Source organism: Pteropus vampyrus, unplaced genomic scaffold (genome assembly GCF_000151845.1).
Source record: "Pteropus vampyrus isolate Shadow unplaced genomic scaffold, Pvam_2.0 Scaffold276, whole genome shotgun sequence".
Taxonomy (NCBI): domain Eukaryota; kingdom Metazoa; phylum Chordata; class Mammalia; order Chiroptera; family Pteropodidae; genus Pteropus; species Pteropus vampyrus.
In genome coordinates, this window is record NW_011889057.1 from 324,043 (window position 1) to 333,763 (window position 9,721).

General features: G+C 45.9%; 1 pseudogene; it reads left to right on the forward strand.

Annotated features, from left to right (window-relative positions):
- The first annotated feature begins 2,633 nt into the window (after window positions 1-2,633).
- The window catches only part of LOC105302693, an 11,776-nt pseudogene continuing 4,688 nt past the window's right edge, over window positions 2,634-9,721 (forward strand).

A 9,721-nucleotide genomic window follows, 5' to 3' on the forward strand; every position in this document is an offset into this window, starting at 1 on the left:
GGGTAAGGCTCATAGCATGGATTGTGTTGTTGATGCACTGTGTTATCAGAGCTTCCTGTTTCTCAGAGCACTTTCACCTCAGTTAATCATTTGATCCCTGAGGTACCCTGTGGGGAGGAAGGATGGGCTTCCTTATCCTCTGCAAGGTCCAGAGAAATTGCCTGTCTCTCACAGCACAGTGCGCAGATGGCAGAGCCACCTGCAGCGGGGCCTGTTTTGAAGGACGTAAAACAAGGATGTGTTGGCTGGAGGAGATTCGGTATATATATTTAATCGAGATGAAATTCCCATAACAATATTAACCATTTTAAAGTGTATAATTCAGTGGCATTTCATATATTCACATTGTTGTGCAACCACCACCTCTATCTAGTTCCAAAACATTTTTACTACCCCCAAAGAAAACCCCATACCCATTAAGCACCCACTTCCTGTTCCCCTTTTCTCCCAGTCCCTGGCAGCCACCATTCTGCTTTCTGTCTCTGTGGATTTATCTATTATGGATATTGAATACACATGGAATCATACAATGTGTATGGCCTTAGTGTCTGGTTTTCGTTTTTTTTTTTTCACTTAGTATAGTATTTTTGAGGTTCATTCACATTGTTGTAGGCATCAGTACGTCATTCTTTTTTATGGCTGAGTAATATTCCATTCTATGGATATACCACATTTGCTTATCTACTCGAGGGGATTTTTTAAAAAGTTTGGTAATTAATTTTCATTGTGGTAAAATAAACATAACATCAGAATTTCTATTTTAATTAGTTTTAAGTATATCATTCAGTAGCATTAAGTACATTCACATCGTTGTGCAGTATTACCACCAACCATCTCTGTTGGAAGGGTTATTTTTAAATTTGCATTTTTCTTGAAGCCTCCTATAGAAAAACTGTTTCTCTACTCATAATACTTCTGACACCAAATGTGTAGGGTTTTCCCCCCATTCCAACTCTCTGGACATCAACTGGGTGTCTTATAATTGAATTCAATTCTGACATCAGCCACCTGGAGTAGGTGTCAGAATCCACAGGTTTAAGGGTTCAGTCCCACAAGATTGTCCTCACTTTAGATGCCAGTCACAAGAAAATGGGTCCCCAGGGTACCCACATGGTTACACGGTTACAAAGTCAGTGGTTCCCACACCCGCACCTCTCCCCCCGCCCTTAGTTTTGATAATTTGCTGGAACTGCTCACAAAACTCAGGGGAACGTTTACTTACATTTACTGGTTTGTTATAAAGGGTATGAATGAACAGCCAGATAAAGAGGTACATAAGGTGAGGTCGGAAAGGGTCTTGATCTTCTGTCCTCATAGAGTTGTCATACACCACCTTCCTGGCACGTGGGTGTGTTCACCAGCCCAGAAGATCTCTGAACCTCATAGTTTAGGGATTTTTATGGAAGTTTCATCATGTAGGCATGATCGATTATTAATTTAATCTCCAACCCACCCTCTCCCTGGAGGATGAGGGGGTGAGGCTGAAAGTTCCAAGCTTTTAGTTAAGGTGTACTCTTTCTGGTAACCAGTCCCCATTCTGAAGCTACCCAGGAACCCACCAAAAGTGACCTAATTAGAACAAATGGTGCTCCTATCACCCAGGAACGGAGGGCAGAAGCCAAATATACATTTTTTATTATGTCACACCTTCACTCACACATCAGACCATGCCTAGATCAAGAAATCTGTCATGATGAGCTACGATGATGTAAAATGTGGTTTACTTTGATTTTTCAGACAGATCTACTCTCTCTTTCTTTAGGATCTCAGTTTCTAGTCTACATATGTCTTTTATCAGTAAGGAGCCTTCTGAGAATTTTTGCTTTCTTCTTCATGCCTTTGACCCATGCAGATGGAGTCTCCCCCAGACCTAACCCCATCCTGGGAGATCCTAGTTCTGGTTTCTGTTCTCTCCACATGGACCACACATTCCGACCCATGGCCATTCCCATTCCTCCCCAAAAGACTGCATTTTAGTGGCTCATGTCTCCTGGGTCTCTGAATCTTCTACCCCAGGACCTTTTCCCTTCCAAATGGAGACAGCCTCACTTCCACCTTCTCCCCAGCCCCCGACCCCTTCATATCACCCAGTGTGTATTTGCAGCCAGAGGAAGAGATGGTGGTCCCTTCTGGCAGAGACACAGAGAAAAAACTGCTCCCTCAGGAAGAAATAAGTGATAGCTCTGCAGTTTTCATTTGGGTGTTTTTCTTTGGAGGGAGGAGGTGGACAGCTGGAAAGAGAGACTGAGAGCGAGCGAAAGAGGGAGGGGCAGGAGCCCAGGCTCCTTGCCAATCTGGGCAGGAGAAAGGGGACAAACAGCTTTGCTCCAAGCAACAGGAGCTGCAGGACTGAAACAATTCCTGGAAATTTACTCTTTCTTCTTCCTCCTCCCACCTCTACTTTTTTTTTTTTTTTCGAAAAAATGTAGACAAGACATTGTAATCAACAATCAGAAAGGAAGGAAGGTACCAGGGAGGAGTTATTGGGAGGCACAGATAAAGGCAGGCAGCTTCCCAGGGTCAGATGGGGGCCAAGAGCTTGTGCTCTGACCCTTGAGGAAGGACTGGGGTGGGTTGTCCCAGGAATCCACCCCCTACCACTCTGTGGCCTTTGTGACCCAGGGCCCTACTTCATGTGGCAAGGGCAGGTGGATTGTAAAGAGCTCAAGGCTGAGGAGTTTGGCAACAATTGCACTCACATCCCCAGCCTGAGCTTCCAGAAGAAGGTCAGTGAGTGCAGAAGCCAAGTCCAGCCACAGAATCTGCTCTGCCCTCCTGCCACAGCTTCCCTCTGCCAAGCAGGCAGCCCTGTCTGCTCAGTAGCAACAGATAAGGGACTTCCCAAGCTTCCCAAAAAAGGATGTGGCTCAGAGACCCTGTTCCCAGCCCTTTCCTGCTCACTCACATTTCACCGTGGCACAGTGGAGGTAACACTAGTTTGGGGACCAGACCTGGTTCTGACACCTTGTTCCACCACTTAGTAGCTGTGTGACTTCAGGAAGTTAGTTTGCCTTTCTGGATCTGTTTCTTTTTATGTAAAATGAAGATAATGATGCTTTCTTCACAGGGTTATTATAGGGGGTGCATGAAATGATATATGTAAAGTGCTTGGCATACGAGTGGCCCTTTTATACTTCCTGGGAATAAGGAAGAAGAGATCCTTCTTGTGGAATTGATCTTGAGATACCTGTCCCTAGCCCCACCACTACCAGCCACTTTTTCCCTGAAATGGATCAACACCAGCTTCCTCTTTTATTTAGTTGTCTGGCATTGTGTTTCTTACATAGAAGGTTAAGAACATCCTCAAATACCCTTATGAATTACCACAGGAGAGATGTAGTAACAGCTAACATTTATTGAATACTCATCATTTGCCAGGCACAATTGCAAGATGCTTTTCATGTATCATTTAATCTTCATAACAACTTAATGAGATGTGTACTGTGGTAGACAAGAAAACTATGGCACAGAGAGGTTAGACAGCTTGCCTGAGTCACAATGCTAGGAGTTCAGTAAACTCTTGTTACAGAGATTCTTGACTTGGGTTCTTGGCACGTAATGGCTTTAGGTGGTCTGTGAACTCCCTGAAAAATATATACAAAATCCTGCCTGTTGTGTTAAGTCATATTTATGGGGCTTAGAGCCTTCCTTAGATTCTCAGAGGAGTCTATGATGTCTAAAAGGTTAGACGTGACTGCCCTAGAAGAGCTTCTCATGGCCAAGAGCTAGGATTTTAAAAAGTGAGGTAGGGCATGCACTTCTGTGGAGGTGACTCAGCCCTGGGAATTCTGGGAAATTTCTTGAGCGAGGGAAAAGTCCTCTTCGTGGATCTGAGGAGGGGTTTGAAAAAGGGATGGTGAATTGTCTTTGCTTCCCAGCCCTTGTCCTTCCACAAGATGAAGGACAACCATTTCCTCTCTATGATTTCCCCGAGAGAGTGGGTATATGGGATGTGAGTGTGTGTGTGCGCAATGTTCGTCTAAGGACGAGGAAACATGGAGAGACTGATAGAGACTGGAAGGCCCCAGGTACCATTCCCGCAGGGACACTGCACCACCCAGCAGCCTCCCAGTGTGCCTTGGCTCTTCCCCCTGCCTTTGGTTTCCTATCTCTCCCCTGGCTACTGTTCCTCCCTCAGAATCCCCCACCTCCTGATCCCTCACACCTGACCTGGGGTCTCTGTAGACGTGCTTACAGTCCCTTTCTGATTCCAGATTTATCCAGTTTTGACAAACTTTGGTTGAACACCTAATGCGTGCTGGACAGAAATTCCCCTTGAATTCTCCAGTGTTTCCTGTGGCCCTGACTTCCCAAGGTTTCACCATTTTCATGGCAACCCATGGATTCTTAGACCCTCTGAGAGTTGGAGTTGAGAGGACCTGCTGAAGTCATCTTGATTCTCTTCCCTCATTATAAAGATGAGGGAAATAGAGGCTTTGGGGAATCTCATATTGTCAAACAATGTAAGAAGAGCAGGTAAATGGAGAGGGAAGCAGGATGTTGCAGTGTCATCTACCTCAGCATTCACCTGTCTCTGTTAGAAGCTAGGCACTGCCAAGTGCTAGAAATATAAAAATGATGAAACTCAGTCCCTTCTCCCCAGGGGCTCCGAGTCATCAATGCTCTAGTGTCCAGCATGCTCGGGCACAGTCCCAATCTCTTCAATAAAATGAAACCATTGCTTCAGTCTTAACCTGAAGCTTCTGGATCTCTGTCATTTCTCTCCCCCCAAAACAATGATCATTGAGCCATTTTGTAGCCCTTTGGGAAAGGTGTTCAAGATGTTTGGGCCCACTTCCAGGAGTCCTTTCCAGAATGTCAGAGAGCTGTGGACTGACAGATCTCTGATTTCTGCTGGCATTTCCGGAGGGACACAAACCATTGAGACTTGCTGCAAAGATCCACCTGGGGCTGCAACTAAGTGGCTGTTGGGGTTTACAGCCATCCCTGGTGGCGAAGTTAGGCACCTGTCCTCAGTCCCTGTTAAAATCGATCTTTTCTGCCTTCGGAATCTGTGTCTCTGCTTGGAATCTGCACATGTGGCTGGCAAGGGAGAGCCTCAGCACAGGAAGGGCAGAGGGCCATGTAACTGGCACCCAGGGCTGGGGACAGGGCATCTTTGAGGAGTAAGAGGATCGCGACTGTCAGGCCCGCTTTGCCTAAGTCCTTCCATTCTACCCGCCCAGCCACAGGGACACAGATATCTCACTACTAAGTGTGCCCACACCATTCCTTTCTCCACTTTCTTTGCCTCTGAGGTGAGACATCTCCCGTTGTCTCCAGAACGCTTTCTGCCCCTGAGAGGTACTATATAAGCAAGGGACCTTATACTCTTTTACCTTCTCTGTCTAATCTAGAAACTGACAGAATTTAGTTTCTCAAGAATGAATTCTGTGTTGAGCCATATGGGGAAACCCAGGCTCAGAGACTAAGCCAGCTGCCAAGGTCACATGGTGGTTGAAGCGGGGCTGGGTTTTGAACCCACAGGTGCCTTGATTCAAAATATATCTTCTTTGTGAAAATCTCCAGTAGGTCAGGGAGACCAGAGTCCTGGACTTGAGCAGGAAAAAAGGTAAGAGGACAGCTCTGAAGCCTGAGAACACGGACACAGGGGGCTCTGATGTACGTGTGTGTGCGTGTGTGGTGGGGGGTGGGGTTGGTGGGAGTGGGCAGTGGAAAGGAGTGGGAAGACCAGGAGAAGGTGGTTACAAAAAGTACCTGTAGGTCAAGGGGTGCTTTGAGAAATCCATGACACGAGAAATGGTGTAAGTGTACCAGAGATGAAGTTGAGGCCAGAATCAGTAATACTCACTAAAAGTAGTGAACAAGAAAAACCTGAGGACTCCATGCCAGAGAGCCTGGAGGCTGTCACACCAACTCATACCATGTGTGTTCTTATGAACACCAGTCTGAACACTGGTCATAATCTTGTTTTACCCTTGCCTGTCTGCCATGCCCTGCTAAGCCACATGGCTGTACCTGGCAACTATCATGGGCCCGTACTACTTTTTGCGCTGGTACGGGAGATGCAGGTGGTGAGCCACTTCCGAGACAAGTACGTCTTCATCACAGACTGTGACTTGGGCTTCGGGAACCTGTTGGCCAGGCAGCTAGACTTGCGAGGCCTGAGGGTCCTGGCTGCATGTCTGACGGAGAAGGAGGCCGAGCAGCTGAGGGGCCAGACATCAGACAGGCTGGAGATGGTGGTCCTGGATGTCATCAAGACAGAGCATCGCTGTGGCCACCCAGTGGGTGAAGGAGAGCACGGTGACAGAGGTGCCGTGAAGGTTTCTCATTCTGTTTCTTCCCTCTCAGTGAAGGGGAGATGCCTGGTCTGCTCTCTGGAGAAGATTGTCAACATGTTTTCCAGGACTTGACGTCATACTAACTTTCTGCACCTCACCCAGCTTACTGGCTGAGCCTCTTCTCCTTCCACTGTGCCCCACCTCCCGACCTTGGAGCTCTGCAGTTTCAGGGAGAGTGTGCTCCAATGAGAATTTGCCCTTGCAGAATTCCTTCTCTCTCAGCAAAGGTTCTGGATTTCTTGATGTTGAGTGCTCAGGGGTGGGGGAGGTCAGGGTCCACGTTCTGGTGGAGGGATGGGGGAGGGGGAAATGGCCTGAGGCTTAAATGGGTGGCTGTGGGGACAATGCTGGAGCCAGGCTCGTGTTCTCAGCACATTAACATGTTCTTGCTGGTGACATATAATCGTCTGACCAGGGAGTTAATATCACCTATTTTTAGATGATGATACTGAGCTTTCAGGATTTGCCTAAGGAAGGTCAGAGAACTAGTACAGGGTCACTTCTTCTCTCTTTCTTTTACTACAACTGTGCCTGCCTTATTATGGGGGAAGAAAAGAGCAACAACTTCCTTGATCTAGATATAGATGTGAAACATGATCAGTGTGGAAAATGCAGAAAAGTACAGGGACTAAAAAATTACTCACCCAGAATCTGACTACCTAGAAATAAGCATTCTGTTAACATTCTGACCTACATGGTATTACTTTTTTTTTTTTTTTTTTGGTATTTTATTTATTTATTTGTTTATTTGTTTGTTTTTATGATGACATTGGTTAACGAAATCCGGTAAGTTACAGCTGTACATTTTAACAGTAAGGCATATATATAGTTACATTATGTGTTCACCTCCCATAGTTAGATTTCTTTCTGTCACAACATATTTGACCCCTTTTACCCTATCTACCTCCTTCCTCCCCTCTGGTAACCACTAGTCTATAGTCCATGTCCATGCGTCTCTGTTTGTCCTGTTCATTTATTGCTTTTAGGTTTATATCCCACATATAAATGATATCCTTTTATTTTCAACTTTTTCTGTCTGGCTTATTACGCTTAGTATGATTATTTCGAGGTCCATCCATGTCGTTGTAAACAGTATTACATTTTGCACAGAGGTCGTGTCCTAGTCTTCTTATTAAAAGGCGATGAGGAATTCTACAATGTCATGAAAATTTCTGCAAAAACTTAATTTTTAGTGACCCAGAAATTTCTATCCTTCTGAATAACATTATTTACTAAAACAGTATCTAATGATGTGATATGAAATTGTTTCCTACATTTTATTCATCATATTCAACATAAAAGACACCTCGATAAACTTCTTTTTACTCATGTCTCTACTCTATAACCATATGCATTAATTGGATTCTTAGAAAGAAATATATGGTGAGAGAATATGGTTCCTATAAGGGCAGGGCATGTCTGAGCAGGCTCAACCCTCTGGGTCAGTACTTTCAGGCTCCCTACTGCCACCCAGGCCCAGTGTCCTCCTAATCCCTGCTCCTGCTGTCCTGAGGTCTCTGGTTGGCAAATCTTTATACCCTCCTGACTGTGTCTTCGAGTCTTGCAGAAAGGTTTTCATGGAGTTGGGTGAACTGTGGACCCAGGGGGATGAGGGGTGAGTGGCCTCCTTTGCAGGTGGGAGAAGGTGGCATTGTCTGAGGCCAAGGGTGAAGTCTGTGCTCAGAGGTGGGGAGAGGCAGCCTTGGGTTCCCCTCAAAGCCTGTCCCTGGAATTCTCAGAGCTTCCTACAGGAATGTTACTTTATATTGCTGCAGACCATGTGCCCTGAGGACAAATCCCAGGCCTGTTCTCTACCTCTCCCTGCACCTGAGATTTCAGGTCTGTTTTACCCAACCAACATCTCCCCAGATATCTTTCTGTCCTTTATCCATTGTGGTTTTCTTCCTTTCTTTTCTTTATTTCTTCTCATCGATAGTTGTTGAGAACTTGTACTATGTAAGTTGTTCAGACATCTGAAACCGTGGGTGAATATTTCTAATGTCTGCAAGGACAACATTAATACATGAAAATCCAAACGTGACACTCTATGATCCGCACTGTGGACTGTCTAGATTTCCATAACGTCATTGCTGCCTCATCAATTCTGGATGATTGCCCTATGTCTACCATGAGAGGGCGGGGCCACTAGGAATAAATCAGGAGGAAAGCATACTTTCTGTCACCAAGAGTGTACAGGGTTTGCACTTCCTCAAATCCTGCAGGTAGCATGTAGTTAACGGTTTCACCCATTCCCCATCTCTACCTTCCTCCTACTGTCCTCACTAGATTGGAATGTGAATTGTAACTAATGTAGAGAGGAGGCAAGAGAATTAAAAATGTTAATCAAGCTACTGCAATATGCTGATCAGCCCTGCAGCCAGGACAGGAGGACACCTTCAGAACAAAGGAAGATTTCTACTGGGATTGCTAACAACCCATTCCCCACACCTGTGAAGGGGAAACAGCAACAATAGAGTCCTTAAGTAGCTGCCCTACACAAAATAAAATCATTCATTCCCCATGGCTGAAACCATGGGCAACCTATGGATTAAAGTCTCTGAATTGCCAGCAGACTTTTCACTCTAAATAGTCATACCTTTTTATGCTACATACTCTTCCCCTTCCTCACTATATGTCCGTATCGAAAGAAATGAATTAACAAACTCTTTCAAACTATAATTCACAGGAACTAAAGAATGATATATAAACTGAATTCCCTGAGCACTCAGGGTCCCTCTCATGGTCTCTCTCACTGTCCATCTCGTTTCTTTCTCTCTGTACTCTTTACTCAGTCTCTCTCACTGTCCTCATCTCCCTTAGCCCCTCTCTCACTCTCTGCCTCTGAGAGGAGACCACACTCTGTCTGTGGAGTGTTATCCCTTTCCTAATAAACTTTCCTTTTGACTCTAACTTTGGCGTGTGTGTTGAATTCTTTCTACACTCTCCTCCAAAGGACCCTCTTCTCTTGGTGTAGGGCTTGGTGTTCTCCCCCACTCGGGGAAATTTGCCCTGTCCTGCATCAGAACCAGGCTGTGTCCTCACTGCACAATCACAGCACGGTGTTGCTCTCCCTCCACCCCCACCCACACTCCCGCTGTGAGCCCAGGTCTGGGGGCGGAGGGGGGGGGGAGGTTAGCGGGGGCGGGGCTGGTGAATAACGCTGGCATCTCTGTGTCCACAGCACTCAATGAGTGGCTGACCAAACAGAATTTTGTGAAGATACTTGACATGAACCTGTTGGGGGTGAGTAAGGTGACCCTGAATCTGCTGCCCATCGTGAGGAAGGCGAGGGGCCATTGTGGTCAAAGTCTCCAGTGTCATTGAGCATTTTTGGTGGAGGCTATTGCATCTCCAAGTATAGAGATGATTTCTGGAGCTTCCAGGTTGAGCATTTTTGGTGGGGGCTATTGCATCTC